Source organism: Puntigrus tetrazona, chromosome 24, assembly GCF_018831695.1.
Source record: "Puntigrus tetrazona isolate hp1 chromosome 24, ASM1883169v1, whole genome shotgun sequence".
Classification (NCBI taxonomy): domain Eukaryota; kingdom Metazoa; phylum Chordata; class Actinopteri; order Cypriniformes; family Cyprinidae; genus Puntigrus; species Puntigrus tetrazona.
In genome coordinates this window covers 5,067,741-5,079,383 of record NC_056722.1, presented here as the reverse complement: position 1 = coordinate 5,079,383, position 11,643 = coordinate 5,067,741, and the positions used below count along the sequence as shown (strand labels likewise).

Genomic DNA, 11,643 nt, shown 5'->3' with positions numbered 1-11,643 from the left:
AATGCACACATACAGAAGGTACTTTGAAAATCCTTCATTCCAACTATACGTTTCTCCAGCCTTCATCATATAATTGAGATAAGGACTCAGCTATTGTTTAATATTGAGAGGATTTTTAGAACATTTTGAACATTAACTGAAATAGCAAAAATAATAATAGTACTAATAATTCAAGCTATTTGTCAATGTGTACTATTTAAGTGTCATTAATATATATCTATATTAAAAATTTAGATTTTTATATTTTGTGTTTCATAAAGTTGTTAAAAATAAATATATATATATATATATATATGTATATATATATATATATATATATATATATATATATATATATATATATATATATATATGTCAAGTAATAAAGTTATTTAATACATAAAACTTTTTTGTCTATATTTTAGTCTGTGTTTATTTAATTTCAATTAATATTATTATTTTAAGTTCAAATTGTTTCGTTGAGTATGAGAACCACGGTTGCCATGGCAACCATTTTTAAGTGCTCAGCTGGACTCATGAAAACTGAATACAAACTACACGACATTAAGACATTTTCTGGAAGTGTAACTAAAGCAGAAAACGTATGCTAGGCTGAATCTTAAACACCAATACTAATAAAAGCTACGGTGGTCACAGTTGTCGGAGATATCAACTGCCGCGTAATTTCTACGAATCTGAGAATAACCTCTGAGAAGACACTCGTGAAAATGAACAGCATGCAGTGATGGGGGGAAAACCCATCGACTCATTCATTTAAGTCCTAAGCCAAGCAAACTACAGTCCACGCACTCACCAGAATCCAGACGCCCACATCATGACCAGGCCATGACCGCTTTGATTTATTGGAACCCACTTAAGAGTTAAATGACTGTTTTTATTTGCAGCGGCGCTGGGTTTTTTAAGCTCTTAACCCTGTGGGAGACACGGACGGCGTATGGGGGCTTTAGCTTTAGCTGGGACTGAGAGCTCCAATCACTGGACAATCACCCGAGCTGACAGCCCTGATTGCCCAAATTACCTTCACCTTAAACCATCTCCCCTCCTCTCGCCTGCTAACCCCTCTGGCCTTCTCATTCTCTCATCTGGGTCACGAGGGCGCTCTGTCCTCAAAATCACCTCGTCAGTGTCTCTAAGCACCCGCTGCCTATTTGTTAGTAGGTGAAGTGCTACAAAATTACATTGAATGTCTTCTAGACTTTGATATATATATATATATATATATATATATATACAAGGCCAGACGGAAAAGCTGCTGTATCTCACAAAGAGAGATATTACGATTTAATATAACTGGTTGGCTCATGCATATGCAAGTAATATGTTACATTTATTTCACTTATATTAATTAAAAAAATTTTTTGGAAAAATTTAAAAGGGAAGGCGTGCATGAAAACTGCTTGCTTTATTAAAAATAGCAAATTTAAAACCACCGATAAATAATAAAAATTAAAAATACATTTAATAGTTTTACTTGTTTTTTTAATATGGAAAACTAAATTAAAAAAACGCTATTATTATTTGTATTTACATAAAATTGAAATTAGTTCTACCTAAAAATGTAAATAAAAATGCTATAACAATGTTATTTCATTATTATTAATTTAATTATTTAATGACTGTATTACGCACACTTCTTCGGACTGACAATCAAAATACATATCAGCATAATTTTATCTATAAAGAAAAACTCTAAAATAATATTATTTAATTTTTCTTTTCAGCATATATATTGAAAAAGTACTAAAAAAGTTTGATGCCATGAAAACTAAATACAATTAAATACTATATATTTTTTATTTAAAATGACACCCACTCACATCTTAATAACTGAAATATATATTTAAAAAAATATATTATCATTTTAAATAAGTTGAACAAGTATGTGTGACATTATAAAAATGATACAACAATATTTATAGTTATTAAAAATAAAAGTAGCAAAATGCATGCTAATATTATTTATAAGTTTACTAACTTTGTTAACTTGTCATAACTAAACATACTGTAATATTTTATATTATACATATTTATTTTATAAAAAAATGGCGACTTTTTTGTTTTATGGAAGTATCCTCTTATCGACGATGGAGAGGATGACGACCACGTAAGTCGTAAGATGTTCCAGCTGATGGTGAAGAAGTAGCAGCGCAGGCTGCTTGCGATGAGTTTGATGATGCACTCGCTGGTGAAGATGACGATGAAGGCCAGGTTGATGTAGTAGAGGATGTACTCGATGCTCGGAGACTGTTCGTCCGTCTCCACCATCATCGTCACCATGTTGAGGATGATCAGCAGCATTATCATGATGTCAAACGCTTGCTTGGACACCAAGTCGAAGAAGAACCCTGGATCGTGTTCTGAGAAGAAAAACAAGCAGAACCATGACCCTGAAGTCAAAAGAGCACAGGTAATGTTTATGCAACGGACAAAAATACATTGTATGGGCCAAAATGATCCTTTTTATGCTGAAAATCATTAGGATGTTAAGTAAGGATTGTGTTTTGTAAATTTGCTACCACAAATATATCAAATATTTATGTTTGATTAGTAATATGCATTGCTAAGAACTTTTAATTTAAAGGAGATTTATATATATATATATATATATATATATATATATATATATATATATATATATATATATATATATAAAGTATATATATATATATATATATATATATATATATATATATATTTATATATATATATATATATATATATATATATATATATATATATATATATATATATATATATAAATTGTATTTTTATTTTTTTAAGGATTTAAATATTTTATATTTAATTTTTTGTTATTAAAAAAAAAAAAAAAAAAAAATATATATATATATATATATATATATATATATATATATTCTTTTTTTTTTTAAGGATTTAAATATTTATATTATATATAAAACTTGTAAATATAAGATAAAATATGAAACATGCATTCAAAAACGAAAAATTAAGTGAAACTGAGAGAAATAACAATTAACACTAAAACAAAAAGAAACAGATGCTAAAAATACAACAGTAACTAATAAAAATGACAAAACTCAAACTTATAATTTACATAAACTCAAAACAAAACTCAAACTTAATAAAATATTAAAATAAAAAAAATAAACTAAAATGCATTCTAACTATATAGAGATATTTTAAAAAAAATACAGAAACTAATACAACAGATAAAATTAGATGCATCTATTAATTGCTTATTAGCATGCATATTACTAGAATATTAGCCATTTATTACTGCTAATTAAGCACACAATAACTGACTATTAAAAAGCAGCAAATAAAGAATTAATTGAAGAAAAGTAGATAACAGCTAACAAGTGTTACCGTAAACGATTTTCATTCATCAATGGAAAGATTATTTATTCAGCTTTCAGATCGATGCCTAAATCTAAAAATGACGCCCCTTTTCTGCTCCAGGGTCATATTTTATTATCCCAAACCCCAAGGAATACTCACCAGAGGCCTGGGAATGGGTTTCTGAGGTTTCTTGGTTCCCAGTTTCTTCATGGCGCTTGTAATATTTCTTCTGTTCTTCTGTCATGAAGATGTCCTGTCCTCCTAAGTACAGAGAAAGCCTGCCGTTATTATCACTATCTCGGTCGCGGGCCCACGCCTCCAGGCTCTTCGTTTAATACTTATCTTTCGCTTCTGTTGGTTGAAATTGTCGATGATGACGCCGATGAAGAGATTGAGCGTGAAGAAGGAGCCGAAGATGATGAAGATGACGTACAGGTACATGTACAGGCTGTTCTCTTTAATGGGCTGCTCTTCCACCTGTTCCAGAAGATCAGAGACGCCCCGATTAACAAACCATGCCTTTCCTATGGCTTTCATTCTGCTTTTATGAGCTCTAAACGCTACGGATCGCGAGTCGACCAGCGGCGCATATGATCTCCATCCAGCCCTTGAACGTGGCCTGGAGAACGAAATACAGGAGTTAGATGAGTCTTGAACTTTTCTTCACTACTTTTGTAATGAGATTCGGTCCATTAGTAGTTCAAACGGGCTAGAATTCGTAAATAAAAAAAAACAACAACATAAAATATGAAATGCACATATTTAAAAACAAACCAACAACAATAAACATTAGGGGAGGAAAATAAATAAAAGAAATAAAAATAAATAAAAATGCATGGAAAAACCTAAAACTAATAAAAGTGACAAAAATCAATCTTTAAAATTTAAATTTTTAAATTTAAAATGTAATAAAATAACTAAAACTGAAGTAATAATAATAATAATAATACTAATTATAATACATAAAAATTTACAGACATGTAAACAACTTAACTAATAAAAGACCAAAGAATCTTATTTCAGTTTCTAATTTTTATTAACTTTAGGTTTTTACAGATTGATTTTTGTCTGTAAAAATGTGAAGAGTGCTCAAATTGAAGTGAAAAACCAGAGATAAAAAATGATTAAATAATTAAAGTTGAAATAAAAAATAATAAAAATCTGTACTTAAGTACTTAAAATGGCAAAAGTTAAAACTGATTTACTCAAATATAAATAAAAATATCAATGAAGGCTTAATATTAATAAAAACGAATAATAACTGATAAAAACGACCATATTAAATGTTATTAAATGTAATAAATAAATACAAACAAATGAGATTCGGTCCATTAGTAGTTAAAACGGGCTAGAATTAGTAAATAAAAAAAAACATAAAATATGAAATTTAAAACATATTTTTACATATATTTAAAACAAACCAACAACAACAATAAACATTAGGGAGGAAAATAAATAAAACAAATAAAAAAAAAAAAATGCATGGAAAAACCTAAAACTAATAAAAGTGACAAAATCAATCTTTAAAATTTAAATTTTAAAATTTGAGAGTACTCAAATTGAAGTGAAAACCAGAGATAAAATGATTAAATAATTAAAGTTGAAATAAAAACAATAAAAAATATGTCAACATAAAAAGATAAGTACTTAAAATGGCAAAAGTTAAAACTTATTTACTCAAATATAAATACAAATATTAATAAAGACTTAATATTAATAAAAACTAATAATAACTGATAAAAATTACCATATTAAATATTATTAAATGTAATAAATAAATACAAACAAATGACTTTTTTTAAACTTTAAAAATTTAAATATTTTAAAATAAACATAAAAACCTATATAGCAGATATTTATAAAAACACAAATTAATACAAATGGACAAAAGTGCGTAAAAAATAGTCTTACTAAAATAATTAAAGTTGAAATAAAAATAATAAAAAGTCTGTTGACATAAAAAGATAAGTACTTAAAATGGCAAAGTTAAAACTTATTTACTCAAATATAAATAAAAATATTAATAAAGACTTATTAAAAAACTAATAACAACTAATAAAAAGACATTTTGTACCATATTAAATGTAATTCATAAATAAACAAACAAGCATTTTTTTTTATTTTTAAAAATTTTTTGAATTGCAAATTGACCCCTATTTTCCTATTTGTCAAAAAGGCAGAAAAGTTAATGAATAAGATGTTTTGACAAAACAGGATGATGAATAAATGAAGCGATGAATGCGGGCGGCGGAATCGGTCCGGTCGGTCTTTTCCGGTCTTCGTTAGCAGTAATTACAGGTCTTTGTGAAGGAGATGCAAATGAAAGGTTTGTTTCTGCTGCAGTCACTAGAAGGTGATGGAAAGGAGCTAAGTGACGGTTGCTAGGTTACGGAATCAACTAAGTTAAAGCGAAGAATGAAGTGAGTTGGCTCTTGCTGAGCACAAACTTTGGTATAATGGCACCGGGCGGCGCTAAAAATAACGCTTGATTGATTCGCTCTCGGACAGACGGAGGTGGCAAAGCGATGGAAGAAAACCAGCCGCGAGAAAATAAAGCTAAAGCTCAGCGAGACCGGCGCCACCTTACAGTAACAGAACTTTTAGGAGCAATAACCCTTCATTTCATCAGAAAATAATAATAATAATAATATACAGCTAGACAGACAAATAACTGAATACATAAACAGAAAAAATACTGCCTAAATTTAAGATATAAAAGTAAAATATACATTTGCATTTTAATACTTGAATATAATTTTAATAAATAATAATATTAATACATAGAAAAATAAGACGTGAACAATGAAATATAAAACATAAAATAATACCAAAATAAATAAATTTGATTTTTAGACCTAAATATTTTTATTTACACTTATTTATTTTTTTGTCATTTCTACTAACTAACAAGTATTAAAAATGAAAAACAAGTGTTAATAATTAAATATATTTTGAAAATGATATATTAATGCCGTAAATTATTTATTTTGTATTTTAACGGCAAGCAACATTTCCTTTGTTTGTTAGCGCCATAATGCACGTAAGCATTTGCTGTTGTTTAAAAGTTAAAAGTTTCAAGATTTTCATACTGGCAAAATATTCTGCAGATTTTCTAGCAAAAATCCTGGTGGTGGCTTGCAACGTTTTTACAAAATCCTGGCGGAAAACAGCCTAAGAATAAAAAAAAATTCTAATATGATGGTATTTCGACTGACGCAACGTGAGGTCGAAATAATTTTTCAACTTATCGGGACGAAAATTTCAGACTTCAGTGTGCAATGACCTTTATACTAAAACTAAGAATATAAAACGGTCCTTGTTTCTGATTGGCTGAGCCACTACGGCCGTGGTAAATTACTCGACAAACCTACACCTTTGTTTACTTTGCGGGCGTTGCTCGGCAACCACTTTCCTCCAACCACAACTGTTTCGGGAACTACATTGTTTGGTGGAGGAATACTTTTATTTTGCGAAATCGCACTAAAGATATGGAATAACCGTTTTATAAAAGCCCCTGAAGCCGTGGTTTACGGTGAATTTATAACAGTTTCGCATCGCCCCTCGGCTGTTATAAAATCACTGTAAACCACGGCTTGGGGATTATCACTTTATTAAAACTCGTTAAGATTGAAGAATACTCTTATTTGCGAAATCGCACTAAAGATATGGAATAACCGCTTTATAAAAGCCTGTAAAGTCGTGGTTTACGGTGAATTTATAACAGTTTCACGCCACCCCTCGGCTGTTATAAAATCACTGTAAACCACGGCTTCTGGGGATTATCGCGTTATTAAAACTCGTTAAGATTGAAGAATATTTTTATTTGCGTAAATCGCATGCTAAAGATATGGAATAACCGCTTTATAAAAGCCTGTAAAGTCGTGGTTTTACGATTAATTTATAACAGTTTCAGCGTCACCCTCGGCTGTTATAAAATCACTGTAAACCACGGCTTCTTGGGGATTATCACGTTATTAAAACTCGTTAAGATGGAAGAATACTCTTATTTGCGAAACCGCACTAAAGATATGGAATAACCTTTTCATAAAGCCCTGAAGCCGTGGTTTACGGTGAATTTATAACAGTTTCGCGTCGCCGCTGTTATAAAATCACTGTAAACCACGGCTTCTTGGGATTATCACGTTATTAAAACTCGTTAAGATGGAAGAATACTCTTATTTGCGAAACTGCACTAAAGATGCGGAATAACCTTTTCATAAAGCCCTGAAGCCGTGGTTTACGGTGAATTTATAACAGTTTCACGTCGCCCCTCGGCTGTTATAAAATCACTGTAAACCACGGCTTCTTGGGGATTATCACGTTATTAAAACTCGTTAAGACGCAGTCGTAGAACGAATGAAACGGAGTTGACTTCTCACCACTTGCAGCAGAGCCAGGTATCCAGCTCCCACGCTTGTCGGTTGACCTTGACTTTGGTCCAGTAGAACTGAGTGCTGTTGATCTCCAGACACTCGCTCTTGTTGTTGATGAAGGACGAGTTGTAGATGAAGCCGTGCGGTTGACGCAGCGACCGAACTTCCCGCTAACAGGTTGACTCCCATGATGCTGAAGATCAGCCAGAAGATCAGACAAACCAGCAGCACGTTCATGATGGACGGGATCGCCCGATCAGAGCGCTTCACCACCACCTGAAGAAGACAGAGCGCGCTCAGAAACACAGCTCGGGCGAGGAGCTCAGCCCAGATCGACACGCTCCAGAGAAAACCCTTCGTGAAACATTCGCTTTTTGTCACGAGCTGAACTCGGCTGGATCGAACGCATCGGAGAACTACGGCAAGCCCGTTTCCACCACCGAATAAAAAATCGGAAAAGGTAACCGTCACAAATCGGACTTTTTTCTCGAGTTATTGATATAAACGTGCAATTCTGAGGAGTAAAGAGAACATCAAAACTGGACTTTACATCAGAATTCGGAGAAGATATCTCTATATATCGAAACAATTGCAAGGTATGAAGTCAGACTCTGCGAGATATAAACTCGGTTGCACGAAAAAAGTCAGAATGGCGACTGCAACGATTCTGACTTTATAACTCACACGTTATATCTCGCAATTCTGACTTTTTTTGATGTAAAGTCGCAAGTTTGCGTCGTATCTCGCAATTCTGCCTTTTATCCGCAATTCTGACTTTATATAACTCGCAATTGTGCATTCGTGAGTTGATATCTCACGATTCTTACTTTATAACTCAACAATTGTGAAATAAAGTCGCAATTTAGGTTTTTCTTGCAATTGCGACATATCTCACAATTCTGCCTTTTTTTTTTTCGCAATTCTGACTATATAACTCACAGTTGTGTAGCACAGTAAAAATTCAGACTGCATTTGTAAAATTATATCTCATAATTACAGAATTGTTAGATAAAAAGTTTTTTTTTTTTTTTTACATTTCAGTGGCAAAACAGGCTTTTATAGAGAAGAGTATGTTTAACAATTTAAAAAAGCATGCCTGTAGGTCTCATTTCATCCCAAAATGTAAATAAATATGTTTTTAGGAGCAATGAAATTTTATTTTCATGACAATAAATACCAAAAATAGTGTTATGCAAAATTAATAAATAAATCAATTTGTGAAAATAAAATATATTTTGTCAAATAAAATGTTAAAATAAATTTAGTGTTTTTCAATCTATTTTTCAATATATTTTATAATGTTTTTTTAATAATAATAATAATAATAATAATAATAATATATAATAAAATAGAATAATATTTATCAGCATATGTTTAAAGAAAAATATCAATTTGTTTCAATCCATTTGGATTACACAGTTTTATCGTGAAACTAAAAATATCAACGTGGTTCATATTTGTCAGTCATACATAAATATGCAGAATTTTGGCAATAAATAAATAATAATAATATTGTACAAGTTTTTTCAGAATTTAATCTTTTTTATGTATTCCATTGAATTAAAAAATATAAACAAGATTAAAATATGGATACAAATGACAAAAGTTACATTAGTAATGCTAAAACTGTGTATGTTATTAATGCATTATTTTGCTGATTAAAAGAAAATAATAATAATAAATATATATATATATATATATATATATATATATATATATATATAGCTTTTTTATCAATAAAATATATAAATATATATATAATATATATATATATATATATATATATATATATATATATATATATATATATATATATATATTATCCTAATGGTTTTAAAATAAGCTTACTTTCTGTATTTTCATTTTGGGCTGAAATAAAGCATCTTTGACACGCTTCGTAAGATTCACGCTGAAATAAAATCATTATACATGCTGCTAATGCTTTGTGTACCTTTTAACCGTGTTAAATAAATCTGGTGATGATCATACGACGTGTCGCGCGTGTGTGAGGCACTGAGCGGTGTGTGTGTGTGTGTGTGTGTGTGTGTGTGTGTGTGTGTGTGTGTGTGTGTGTGTGTGTGTGTGTGTGTGTGTGTGTGTGTGTGTGTGTGTGTGTGTGTGTGTGTGTGTGTGTGTGTGTGTGTGTGTGTGTGTGTGCGTGTGTGTGGCAGCACTTTCTCTGCGCTGTCGCTCTAAAGCGGCGTGAAGTCTAATCTGATTTGCCAGATTTACGGCGGGCGGACGGGGAATACCTCGCTTTCACTGAGCGAGCAAATCTGAGGCAGAACTGCAGACGAATCACAGAAACAACATCAATGCACTTCATGTGATTAATCCATGTCAAATAAACCTTCACTTCTTAAACGGCTCAGGAAAGACACTACAGGCTAAAAGAACTTCATAATGCTTCATCAAATGATTCTTTTTTAAGTTTGTTTTATTATTTATTACTTTTATTTTAGCTATAATAGTTTCAGAATAGCCAAAGATCCTAAATATACCTTTTTTAAGTACATTTCATTTTTTTTTATAGTTGTTTATGTCTAGTCTAAATAAAACATCCAAATGAATATGAACTTCATTTTATTCATCTTTTGTATTTACATGTAATTAACTTTATCTGACAAAAATATATATTTTGTAATTTATTATTTTTAACTTAGCTTTTTTAGATTTTTCTTAGGTTTTTTTAATATACATATTATATTATATTTATACAAATATTTACATATTAATATATAACTCATTTCTAACTTAAATACAGAATATATCTGTAAAAATACTATATTGAATTAAACAATGCCTCACATCCAAAATTAATTTTTAAGTTTGTTTTATTATTTATTACTTTTATTTTAGCTATACTTGTTTCAGAACATCCTAAATATACCTTTTTTAGTACATATCATTTTTTTATATTTGTTTAAATAAAACATCCAAATGAATATGAAGTTAATTTTATTAATCTGTTGTATTTACATGAAATTAACTTTATCTGAAAAAATTTATATATATATAAATGTATTATTTAAACTTACCTTTTTAACTTTAAGGTATTTAATTAAATTTTTAAGCTAGTTTGCAACGTGAAATTTTTTTTATTTTTAAAATATACATATTATATTTATACAAATATTCACATATTAATATAAAACACATTTCTAACCTTAAAATTTAAACAAATACAGAATATATCCGTAACAAATACTATATAGAATGAAATAATGCCTCACATACTATTTCAGAAAACGTTACAAATAGTCGGATGGGAAGAATAATAATATGCATTAATCGAATGTTTGTTTTTTTTCACCTGAGTGTCTTGCCTTCAATCTTATATGACTGAAATATCACCGTATAAATAACATCACTGCTATGTGAGGAGATGAAGATAACACTGAGTTTGTGAGAGATGAAGAACACAGAATACTGATGGTGTTTCCAGACATTACACCTGTAACACTGACGGAAAGCCAAATATTCATTCATACAAGTCATGAAGAGGAAAATAACACTGAAAATAACCCCGAAAACACTGTTCACGAGTCCTGCCTCTCTCTTTAAGCTGTCATTTTAAGAGACGATAATGCAATTATAATAAATGTATATTTATTGAGCATTTCGCATTATTTTTAACACGAGCCATTCGTAAAAATGAATGCTGTCAAACACTTAATCACATGCAAATAGGTTTTTCTTTATATTTATTATTGATATATAAATACAGACAAATGCATGTTTACATGTGTTTATATATCCAATATATGTATATACAAAATGTAATCATGTATATGCGTGTATTTATATATGCATAATAAATATACACAGCACACACAAATATAATTTGTAAACAAAAACTTTGATTTTAGATGCAATTACTAGTAAAATGCACTAGTAAATATATTTTAATAATATTTATTTTAATATTTCATTCTTATATGTTATCACCATT

At 29.9% G+C, this 11,643-nt stretch overlaps 1 protein-coding gene across 1 annotated transcript in view; it reads right to left on the bottom strand.

The window, feature by feature from the left end:
- Positions 1 to 11,643, bottom strand: part of scn5lab (sodium channel, voltage gated, type V-like, alpha b) — a 260,523-nt gene that overhangs the window by 117,082 nt on the left and 131,798 nt on the right. The gene's annotated exons all lie outside the window — the stretch shown is intronic.